General features: G+C 40.5%; 1 protein-coding gene across 1 annotated transcript in view; it reads right to left on the minus strand.

Annotated features, from left to right (window-relative positions):
* Positions 1 to 12,682, minus strand: part of TMEM163 (transmembrane protein 163) — a 289,487-nt gene that overhangs the window by 188,563 nt on the left and 88,242 nt on the right. The window lies entirely within an intron of this gene.

A 12,682-nucleotide genomic window follows, 5' to 3' on the forward strand; every position in this document is an offset into this window, starting at 1 on the left:
TATTGCAGCTCCAATCAACAGCAAATAAATACAGTGAGTCCACATGTCCATCAGCTGATGAATGGATCAAGAAAATATCACATAAATACTATAGAATACTACTCGGCCATTAAAAAATGAAATTTTGCTTTTTGTAAAATACATGCAACTAAAAACCATTAATGCTTACTTAAATAAGCCAATCCCAAGAATTACATCATTTGTTTTCTCTAATATGTACTATTTAATGTAGAATAAACATATCTGAATAAACTGTGCATTTTTTTAGCTCTTGTTTGTACTCAAATGAATCTGTGATCTTTATTTTTTACTTGCTGAATATTATGGTTAGTGGTGCATTAAACCTGTGATTGTAGAGTTAACTGAGAGTATGTTCATGCAAAAAGTAAAGAATAAAGAAACGAAGGAGAGAGGTTTCAAGAGAAATGGAGGAATAGAAGTAAGTATGCTAATATTCTTAGAATTATACCTATAAAATATATGAATTAATTATACCTATAAATATATGCATTAATACAGCTTTTAAAAAGAGGAAAAGGCTTTCACATTTATGTGGTTATTTAAAACCCACATTCATCCCACATACAAAGTATTTTTAAAACTTCATGAAAATGCAATTAAATAACTTTGTGCAAAAATTTGAACCCAAAAGTCATGCATAGTTTTCTCATAATGTGCATTTTCTGTGAACTTTTGGACATACCTGTTTCGTGCATGGAAATCACATTTTTCTGTACAAAACAATGTATCTTTCAATTCTACTTTATCTGGACTACTTGAAGTTCCCTTGCACACAAAAGGTTCACTTTTCTAAGCTTCCACTTGCAAATTCCTTCAGATGTTCTAATAATTACCTAAAAGTATCAATAAGACACTGATCTGGAAAAGTTACTAGTTCATGTGATGAATCTGGAACTGATTTTAATCACACACATTTTTGGGTCTAACAACATTCAAGAGCAGATCTTCCTTTGCTGCCAGCTGTCCTACACAATCAAACTATTTAATAGCACTCCTTCCAAGCAAGGACTGTCAAAAATGTCCCCAGACACAGCCAAATGTCCCCTGGGAGAGAAAAACCACACCCCTCATGCCACTCTTCTGTCTGAATAGGGTATGTATCCAACCCTCTGTACAGATGAGAAAATTAAAATCCATGAGGGTCAGGAGGCAAGTTCAATGCCAGAGCTGCCCATGTTCCATCACACTGTGAACTGTTTGCGTTATTAACCTGACTGCAGACAAAACATTTTTTACTTAAAATGAATGCTACAAAATTAGATTTTGAAGAATGCCTCATGATTTAATTCCCATTATATTAGGGATATTAGAAAGAGAAGTCTGCTAAATTTCATGGCCAACCATAAGACTTCTCTTAAATAATCTCATTCAGGAAAGCACAACAAATATCCATTAAACATTTCCTAAGCAGTAATTAAGCAGCAAAGAGTCTCTGTTCTAGTGCAATAGAAAGAGTCAGTAAGGTAAGTTTAGCACTCATCATGGCACCCTTACAGTCTAGGCTCCACAAGAAATGTTGCAAAGAAAAGTTACCACAGAGGCCAACTCACACAGGAAAGAATTCAGATTAACCAAAAAATCAGAGACACTTCAGAGCAATGGCAACTGAAATGGGATTTGGGGGATGTTAGAACAGCATTCTAAAAAGAAATAACAGCAGGAATATAGGGACTAAGGGACCTCTTATTGGGACCACAGAATTGCCCAACTTGGACCTCAGGGGATAGGAGTAGGCAGTGAAGCTAGTAAGAACAAATAGAAGCCATATACAGGCAGCCCTAGTATGCTTCTCTGGACATCTGTTTTTAAGTTGTTAGTAAATAAAGAACCATTGAGTTTTTAAGCAGATAAATGCTATAAATGAATTAGATCATTTCACCATAACCACATAAAATAAATTAGAGGTGGAATGGGCTGGCAGCCATCATTGCTATGAGAAAACACCTGAGACTGGATAGTTTATAAACAATATACATTTATTTCTCACAGTTCTGGAGATTGGGCAATCAGAGTCTGGTGAGGGTTAGGTTAATTCTCTGCCTCAGAGATGGCCTCTTGCTATTGTGTCCTCCAGTAGCAGAAGGGGAGCTCCATTCCCCCTGCCTTCCAAATGCACCAATCCCTCACCACTCCCAGAAAAGCTCCTCTCTTTTCATCTCCCTACAAGGGGAATTTGATTGCAACATGACCTTTTGAGGAACACATTGAAATCCCATCAGGAGACTTCAGAAGCCCCAGTCTGGCCAGGAGGACAGAGTAAGTCATCCACAATCTACAGCACTACAGAGAATTCAAAAGAGACTATTACATCTGTCCAGGCAAAAAAACATTGTTAAGGCTGGTCTGGGATTGAAGTAGCAGAGATGGAACACACTGGGACAAACACATAGGATGACACAATACAAGTCAGTGGGAGGTGGATAAGGGGACACACGGTATTCTCTTTTTAATCTTAGTGCTAAGGAGAATGACCAGTAAGTCTGAGGCCAGGAGAAGAAGTGATCTTAGGGAGAAATATATTTGGGGTTGCAGGGAGTCAAAGAATAGAAAATGACAAACTGGAACAATGGGAGGAAAGTCTGATTAAAGATCAGGACCATGATTTTGTTCAGAAATAAAAACCAGTTATCAATTCAGAGTCTTCAAAATCAAGTTAGTTATTGAGGGTTTAACCATAAAAAAGATTCCTAAAGAAGAGTGAATTATCAGAATCCTAAACAACGTGTAAGATGCAAAGCAGAAGGATAAGGGAAACAAGCAAATAAGCCAGGAGGGGATTCCTAACTGTATAGGTAGAAGACATGGGGAATCAAAGAAGGCAGCAACAGTTCAAACGCACTGGAAAGATCAAGTAGGATGCGACACAAACAAGCAAGCCTGTGCACCTGCATGACTGGGCTCCATCTGGATGAGATGGCCACACAGCAAGCAAAGAAAGAGATTGCTCTCTGAATTCAGACAGGCTCAGTTCATAACCAGGGTTTGGCAGCTGTCAATCTGGGGATTTCGAACAAGTTGTGACACTGCTCTGTGATCCACTTCTTGAAATATAATGAGGACAGTATCATTTTTGACATATTAGTTGTGGGAAAGTCAAGCATGGGATGCCCTTAATGTCAGGCCAGATCCCAAACACAGAATAAGCTTCCGGACATCATCCAGGAGGTAGCAACTTAGGGATCCCATGCACCAGAAAGGACAAGTCCATGCAGTTCTATTTGCCAAATGACTGGATATATGAGAACACTTCAAAAAATTTATAGAAAATGCAATTAAAGGATAGGCTCATTTTTGTTCAAGAAGTTTGAAATCCATGCTTACTTTATCATGATATCCATTTCCTATTTAAAAAAAGAGAGAGTACTTAAATATATGAATTTCAAAGCTTCTGCAGGTCCGGCACGGTAGCCTAGCATCTGAGGTCTTCGCCTTGCATGTGCCTGGGATCCCAAATGGGCGCTGGTTCTAATCCCAGCAGCCCCATCCAGCTCCCTATGTGTGGCCTGGGAAAGCAGTTGAGGATGGTCCAAAGGCTTGGCACCCTGCACTCATGTAGGAGACCCTGTAGAAACTCCTGGCTCCTTGCTTTGAATCAGCTCAGCTCCAGCTATTGCAGCCACTTAGGAAGTGAATCAACAGACGGAAGATCTTCTTCTCTGCCTCTCCTCTCTCTGTATTTTCTGCCTTTCCTATAAAAAATGAATAAATCGTTTTTTAAAAAAGCTTTTGAAATAAGATAAACTTTACTTTCACTTTCCATCAACATTTTTAAAATAATAATGCAAGCCCTTGCATACAATATAAATTTATTGAACTACTAATTGCTAGGTTATACAAAACTGCACATATTTAATTAAGGCTTTTAGTTTACCTTTGGCCAAGTAGTTGTACCACTAGATTGGTCAATTTAAATACTGTTGCTCTCTGTTGGACACAGGTATAAGCTTTATACTCAAACATTAATGCATACAAAACAATACACTATTAAATAAAACAGCAAACAATTACTGCAAGTTGGGCTTTGTGACCAGTTACACACAACTATAATTACTTCCCACATTCACATCCACAGTATGTATTCACCATTAAACATCTTAACCAAAAAGTTACACAGGGGAAACAATTACTAACAGGCAAAAGTGCTAAGCCTATGTATTTTGTGTTGCTCATATGCTTACACACATCATGACAAGAACGTAACAGAAGAGCCATGATCATGATGGGGAAGGAAGTGAAAGTGGAATGGCCACACAATACAGCAGGGTCTACAAACTCTTATTGATAAGCACCAGACAGTAACTGCTTTAGGCTTTGAAGACTATTTAGTCTTTATTGAAACAAAGCAAATACCCTTGCATTGCAATTAAGCTATCAAATGAGTCTATCTATGTCCCCATAGAACTTCATGTACAGAAACAGGTAGTGATTGGCCTTTAGGCCTTAGTTTACTCACCTCTGCAATAACAGATAGAAATAGAACAAGGCCAATATTCAGAAACCCCTAACTCTAGCAGGAGCTGCTAAGTTTAGAGAAAAAGATAACAGGGATGTGAGAAACATACACTGAGGCTTACAAGAACAAACTCTGTAAAAAGTCTCGAGCATGACACTAGCATCCCATGCCTGGTGTTTCATTGTTGTTGAGATGGGGGAAATGGAGAGCAGAGGCAAAGACTGACTGAAATAAATGGAAAGCAAGCAAGCCCAGAGATGCCTAAGTAGAAACAAGGATAAAAACCCATCTGCGCTGCAAACAGCACTACACAGTCCCTGACACCCAGAGAAGCTTCCTAAGCTGTCTGGGAATCAGCATTGTAACACTGTGTCCTGGTGACAGAGACTTGTACCTAATGTCCAATGGAGGCTTCTTCCAACCTTTGCCTCAATGATTCTTTGCATCTCTTTTCCCACACCAGCCCAAAATTTCCCCTCAAACTGTCTCCTTCTTCCTTCATTCTAAGAAGGACACTCATCCTCCGTGGATCCCTTCTCCATCAGTCATCAGTTGAGTTACCATGTTGGGTGTCTCAGAGCGACAAGACCTGCTAGGATTATTGAGCTGATCAGGATTGTTACAGGGACTAGATCAAAACAACCATGAGGGAGGGAATTCCCTCTATGCTGTGGGGGAAATATCAAGATGAATGGTTCTGGTCTTATCCCCATGTCACTGAAGTCTTTAGCAGGAGAGATAAGATAAGGACAAACACAATTAAGTGCACAAAGAGATACAATGCAGAAATACAGATACAGATAAAGGTCTGTGAACAGAGAGAGATTGCAGCCTCCTCTCAAGCAATTTCTGCTTCCAAGATTTCAGTTCACCCTACAGTAAACAGTGGTCTGAAAACACTAAATAGAAAACTCCTGAGTTTTAGGTTGTGTACTGTTCTGAGAAATGTTGTGAAATCTTATGTCATTCTCACTTGGGACATGAATCTTCCCTTTACCCAGTGTACCTATGCAGTGATATAGACTACACATCTATTAGTCACTCAGAAACCATCTCAGTTATCATATCAATGTCAAATGATTGCAGGGCTTGTGTTTAAGTGCAAGAGTACACATTGACACTGGAGGCCCAAAGATGCCAAAAAGAAGTTTAACCAAAAGGTGTTTCCTTTAAGCAAAAGGTGAAAACCTTTGATTTAAAGAAGAAAATACATGCTGATCTGCCAAAAATCTGTGACAAGACTGGCTTCCGTGAGATTGGTGAAAGAGGAAACAAAAATTCATGCTAGGTTTGCTATTGCACCTCAAACAGCAAAAGTCACAGCCACAGTGTGAGGTATGTGCTTGGGGGGCAGATGGAAAAGGCATTAAATTATAGAGTTCAGAACAAGCTGCAATTGCAGGTATCCACCTTGAAACACAGCTCCCGTGGATAAAACATACTACCACGATACTTGCAGCCAGGAGAAAGAGAAGCTGAGTAGCTCTGCTATCATGAAAGGTGAGCAAGATCTAAAAATGCAGGGATTATAAAAGGATGTCCCAGGTGGAAATGACCCCATGGGCATGGGCAAATACTCAAGTCAGAAGAGGCTCATGAAGGATAGCTGGGGTGGACATTCAGTGGCAAGGCAGCAGACAGAGAATGCCAGTTATTGAAATCCACCCCCAGACTTCCATCTCAGAAACAGATAGCTACTATCCTGATCCTTACTTCTAGCATATGAAATGCTGGTATCCTCACTCCGGTACCTCTCCTTCCTCTCGCCTCATCTGCACAGCACAGGGAAGACCAATCCAGAGTTTCCTCTGGCACTAAGTTTGGTGTCTATACTCATGAGGCTATGCCCACATGACATCTCATTAAATCAATGGTTAGAGGGTTGTGTCAGTCTTCTCTTGGCTGATAGATCATGCACTGAAAACAAAATAAGAAATATCCTCAGGTACTAAACTCAAAAGCATTTTCATGGAAGGATGATTCACAAATTCAGACTTAATTTTTCTAGTCCTGAAGAAGCACTTGCAAGCCTTGTTATTTATTTATGAACTTTTGGAAAAGGGTAATGCATACGTAGGAGCATATTCTTCAAAAGTAATACATACAGAATAGTGTGAAGTAACCTCATTCAAATATGTAATGAATACTCAAAGTAGAGATATATTAATTCTTCTTTTCTTTTTTTTTTTAAAGATTTATTCATTTTATTACAAAGTCAGATACACAGAGAGGAGGAGAGACAGAGAGGAAAATCTTCTGTCCGATGTTTCACTCCCCAAGTGAGCTGCAACGGCCAGTGCTGCGCCGATCCAAAGCCGGGAACCAGGAACCTCCTCCAGGCCTGCCACGCGGGTGCAGGGTCCCAAGGCATTGGGCCGTCCTTGACTGCTTTCCCAGGCCACAAGCATGGAGCTGGATGGGAAGTGGAGCCGCCGGGACTAGGACCGGTGCCCATATGGGATCCAGGGGCATCCAAGGGGAGGACTTTAGCCGCTAGGCCACGCCACCGGGCCCTAATTCTTCTTTTCTTTAACACATAGAATCATGAAAGTATCAGTGTGTATACTGTTTTAAACCTTATCTTTCGTTCCAGTTCACCTTACACCTTGGAATTTGTTCCATACCATCCAATATACATGTAATTCATCACTATTTATAGCCACAGGATTTTCTATTTGTTATATGGCTTCCTCTTAATTTATCTAAAGCAGTAACCAACTGATGGACACTGAAGTTATTACCTGTGTTTGCTCTTATAAATATGACAGCAAACACTACTCGGTTTCAGTCTGCATTCATATATCTGCATAAATCTGCAAGATAAATACTAATAGACAAGGAAATGCTCAGACAAGGAAAGGAAAGAGTAGGAAAGGCAAGGGAAAAAAATCTGTGTCACTGTGGGAAATATGAACAGAAGAGAAGAGTTTTAGAAAATGCTAGTGATGGAGAATAGGCCACCAAAGGCAGAAAGTGAAACAAGACCAGTGAAAAGAAGACAAATCCAAGAATACAGAAAGTATAATTTACTGATGGTCCTTACAGTCTCAGCGGGTGAAGATAATGGATACATAAGGCAGGAGGCAGAGAGTTTCCTAGACAATTGTGGTCCTTGCTAACTGAAATGCACCTGGGCTTTCTCAAGACACATTGATATCTTGGGCCTGAGATAACAGACATTCCAGGGTCAAGAGGCAAGGCCTTGAGTAATCTTAATGGCTTTGGCTTCCCTTTTGCAGGGCTTAGAATGACTGACTGGGTCATCTCTGGGGCAAGAAGGCAGTTATATCAAAAATGGCTGCAGTTCTGTCAAGGCTGAATCCCTAAAAAGGGAGATGATGGAGACATACCATGTGGGATGCTCTAGTGATGTTGCAAGTGAGATCATCTGAAGGGCAGAGATCATGATGGAAACAGAGAGAAATGGACTAGCACCTATCCAGGGAAACCTGAGGGGAACAGACTATAGGAGCTATGCAAGTTGAGCACAGCTAGTACAGGCACAGAGGAGGAGCATGGGAAGGACAGCAGAAAGGGAAGCAGAGAACTAAAGTTTGAAAAGCATGGCCAAGCCAGAGTTGTCAGAGGATATGAGTGCTGTACAAACCCCTGAGGAGCATGGAGTATATAATGATCATGAAATTACTGTGGGGCTGCTGGGTTGACTTTTGAAACTATGTTTGGGAATGCACTATAGAGCTCGGCAGAAGGCACAAGGACAAAAAGAGGGATTTAAGGACCAGCCACGGAGATAGATGGCCAAAGACTGCGATGGGACAGGTAGAAAAAGGAACAAAGTGTTACAACGCTACCTCTTCTGCAGTATCGTTTAGGGAACCAAGACAATGCAAGTATAGCCAGAGAGGAAATCAACAGAAGGTTAGTCAACGCATAAAGCAGTAGAGAACTTCAAACAGAAAGCTCACAGCAGGGAAAGGGACAGTCAGACAGCCTGTGCCACAGTCATCTTTCAACACCACCTGAAAAGACCCTAAAAGAAGATGAAATCTGGAGCCACATTCAACCAAACTGACACAGAGCAGAACCAACCCAGAATTTCAAGGTAACAGTGCATTTTCCATAGGAAAGAAAACCAATTCTGCTTACATGAACACTGAAATAAAGAAGACAGAGGGAACTAAGCATAAAAACATCCAAATGCTGCACTGTCCTGACTGACATAAGATCTAATCACCCAAAATTTGGCCCATTCTCCTTTTAGATTCCCCTAGCTTTCTTCTCTTTGTGGGCTCTCGTCAATTTCCCACTATGCAGTAGCTTTTGCTGTCCCAGGAGATGTTGTGCACTTCTACCCCAAAGTGATCTTTCTACAGTGAGGGAAACTTCTAACAAAGGCTCTCAGCAAAATGTCACCAACACAGCTGCCATCTAAACGTGCTTTGATTCCTGTAATCTTGTCCATGGAGAGTTCTCTCATTTGTGAAAGCAAACAGTCTGCTAAATCAGATATGAAGATCTAGAAAAATACCACAGAAACAGATGACATACAAGTCTTCCCAAGGCTCTGGGCATAAGATGCTTCTTCAACCACTGTTAGAAATGACAAGGAAGTTTACCGAGTCAGCCTCATGTCTCCCAGGGAAAAACAGCATTGTGTTTTTGATTGGCACTTTTATTGCCAGGTCAGTAATTCAACAAGTTACTTTCTTTGGCTATTAAAGGACCTTCTCACGCACTTACGATTCAGTTTTTCAGAGCCAGCATCATAGTGTGGCTGGTTAAGCCATCACCTATCACCCCAGCATTCTATACAGCACAAGAATCAGCTGCTCACTTCTAGTATAATTCTCTGCCAAGGACCTGGGAAGGCAGCAAAAGATAAAAAATGAAGAAACTTACCATGTTCCTGGATTGGCAGGGTCTACATCATCAAAATGTCCATATTGCCAAAAGTAATAAACACATTCAATGCAATCCCAATCAAAATTCCGACAATATTCTTCTCAAAAATAAAAAAAGATACAAAAGTTCATCTGACATCAAGACACCATGAATAGCCAAAGCTATCCTGAAGAATAAAAATCAACCTGGAGGAATCAAAATTCTAGACCTCAAGACACACTACAAAGCACTGGTCATCAAAACAGTCTGGTACTGGTACAAATACAGAGAAGATGATCAATGGAACAGAATAGAACATCAGAAGGGAGCCCACACACGTATAGCCAACTAATCTTTGACGAGAAAACTGAAAACAAGCCAGGCAAAAAGCCTGGTCTCTTCAACAAATGCTGTTGGGACAACTGGATAGCAGCTGGCAGAATTAACAAGCAAGAACCACACCTGTCACATTCTACAAAAGCAGCTCTACATGGTTCAAGGACCTAGAGCTACACCCAGAAACCTTCAAACTATTAAAGGAAAACATAGGAAGCACTCTGCAAGATACAGGAATGGGGAGAGACGTCTCAGAAAAGACACCAAAAGCACACACAATCAAAGACAAAATAAACAATGGGACTACATCAAGCTAAAAAGCTTCTGTACAGCAAAGGAAACAATTAACAAAGTGAAGAAGCAACCAACAGAAGGGGAGAAAATCTTTGCACACTATACAAGTGATAGGGGACTAATATCCAGGATTTACAAAGAGCTTCAGAAACCAAGGGACAGAAAAAAAAAAAAACAAGCAAATACACACACACACACACACACACACACACACAAACTTGTGAAGAAATGGGCAAAACAATGAACACACATTTTGAAAAGAACAGATTCAAATGGCTAACAGACATATGAAAAGATGCTCAGGCTCCCTAGGCATCAGGGTGATACAAATGAAAACCACATTGAGGTTCCACCTAGCTCCAGTGAGACAGGCCTACATTCAGAACTCTACTAACAACACCTGCTTGAATGGATGCTGGTGGGAGTGCAGGCTAGTACAACCACTATGGAAATCTGTATGGAGAGTGCTTAGAGAATTGCAAATAAACTTGCCATATGACCCAGCTATCCCACTCTTAGGAACATACCCAAAAGAAATGAAAACTGCATATGAGAAGGGTATCTGTAATCCTATATTTACAGCAGCAGCACAAACTGTAATACTAAAGACATGGAAACAATCTAGATGCTCGTCCAAAGAGGAGTTAAAGAAGCTGTGGCACTCCATGGAATATTACTCAGCCATTCAAAAGAATGAAATCATACCATTTGCAACTAGATGGTCCCAACTAGAGACCACTATGCTCAGTGAAATCAATCTCCAAAGGACAAATATCATATGTTCTTTCTGACATCAGGCAGGCTTCATGCAAATTGTAAGATCAATAACCCTTTCCATACTGTTTTTGCTGTATCCCATGCGTTTTGATGCTTTTGTTTTTATTTTCATTTCTTCCAAATACTGTCTTTTTTCTTGTTGAATTCATCTCTAGCTCATGGGTTGCACGGTTGCATCATTTTATCCAAGAGGCTTTTGTGCTTTCTTCACCTATGCATTGATTATTCAGTGGCATGTTTTTCGACTCCATGGTGTTGTAAATTTTTTGTTTTAACTTTGTACCTCTTGTTGACTTTGTTGCATGGCCTCTCATTTAAGGTAATGAATAATGATGGTGTAGTGGAGACTATCATATTCAGATGTGAATATATAATGCAGTACACATCCCTATTTCCTAATCAATGATGGGCTCCCACTGACACTGTTAGACATATCTAAACAATGGAATGTCGGACTGTCTGACATTGCCTGTACCAGCAATGTCAGAGCACACTTAAAGAATAGACTGATGAACTTATAACTGTTTATGAAGGACTTTGCTATTGTAATAATGCATGGAAGCTCAGTCTTGGGGTGGGAATTCAGACAGGGGGGTAAATCCCAGACCCTATGAATTGTACCATAAAGTTCAAAATTTTTTAAAAATTAAAAAAAAAAGAAGAAAAATAAGTCAAGCAAAATGGGTTGGTAAAGATGAGTCCTACTCATCCCTTCCACATCTCAAGAACTCTAGATCTCATGTATGTGGGAGCATACCAAGCTAGAGGGGCCTCCTACCACATGAACAGATGCACTGTCAATTCTGCAGAGGCAAATCCTGCTTTCAGAACTTTAAGCACATGTCAGAAGAGAAAGAATAGTTCAGACCATTGCAAAAAAGCCACACCCAGGCTCAGCCACACCCCATTTTCACGACCCTTACACCTACTATGTACCCTTCAAATCACAGAACACTTAAATACAACAGTCATTGTCCTTAAATGGTAGCTCAGAGAGAAAACCAAAGAGGAAGGGCATCACAGAAAAAGCAAGCTTCAATTTACTAAAGCAAAAATAGATTAGATTGAGCTTTTGGTGCTAAGCTACGCAATATGACAAAAAACAACCAAACATCAATGATCGGAAGAGAAAGGTTCACAACATTCTGGAGAAATGGTTTGAAGGAAGCATCCTGAGACTAAAACATCAACTAGTAAAGCAAAAGGGAACAGCCTCTGAGTGCACAATCCTGGTAGTAGTCAAAACTGGCTTAAAGAGAGTCAAATTCACAATGGCACAAAATGTACAAACAGGCCCACACATATGAGGTCAAGTGGTGTTCAACAAAGATGCCGTGGTCTGTCAGGTGTAAAAGGAAAAGCTTCTTAAACAAATGCTGGCAGAAGAAGGGACCACGCATTTGGAGTAAAACATGACTCTGACCTAACACCAAATACACACACCCACACACAAAAAAACTTGGACTAGATTATAGGTATAAACAGAAAAGAAAAAAATACCTTCTCAATCTGAGGACTGGCAAAGACTCTAAAAACAATATAGAAAGAAATATCGTTAAGAAATTAAACTTTACAACTGCTCAGAAATGGATGGCACTGTGATAATTGCAAGTTCTAGACTAAGGGAGAAAATGTGTAACACATATCTGATAAGGAACCCATAAATAGATGGATAAATAATAAAATATAAGCAAATACATAGTCAACACAATAGTTAAAATCAAATAGAGGGCCCGGCGGTGTGGCCTAGAGGCTAAAGTCCTCGCCTTGAACGCCCCGGGATCCCATATGGGCGCCGGTTCTAATCCTGGCAGCTCCACTTCCCATCCAGCTCCCTGCTTGTGGCCTGGGAAAGCAGTCGAGCATGGCCCAATGCATTGGGACCCTGCACCCATGTGGGAGACCCAGAAGAGGTTCCTGGTTCCCGGCTTCGGATCGGCGCGCACTGGCCCGTTGCAG

The sequence above is a fragment of the Ochotona princeps genome, chromosome 5, assembly GCF_030435755.1.
Source record: "Ochotona princeps isolate mOchPri1 chromosome 5, mOchPri1.hap1, whole genome shotgun sequence".
In the NCBI taxonomy this organism is placed as follows: Eukaryota; Metazoa; Chordata; class Mammalia; order Lagomorpha; family Ochotonidae; genus Ochotona; species Ochotona princeps.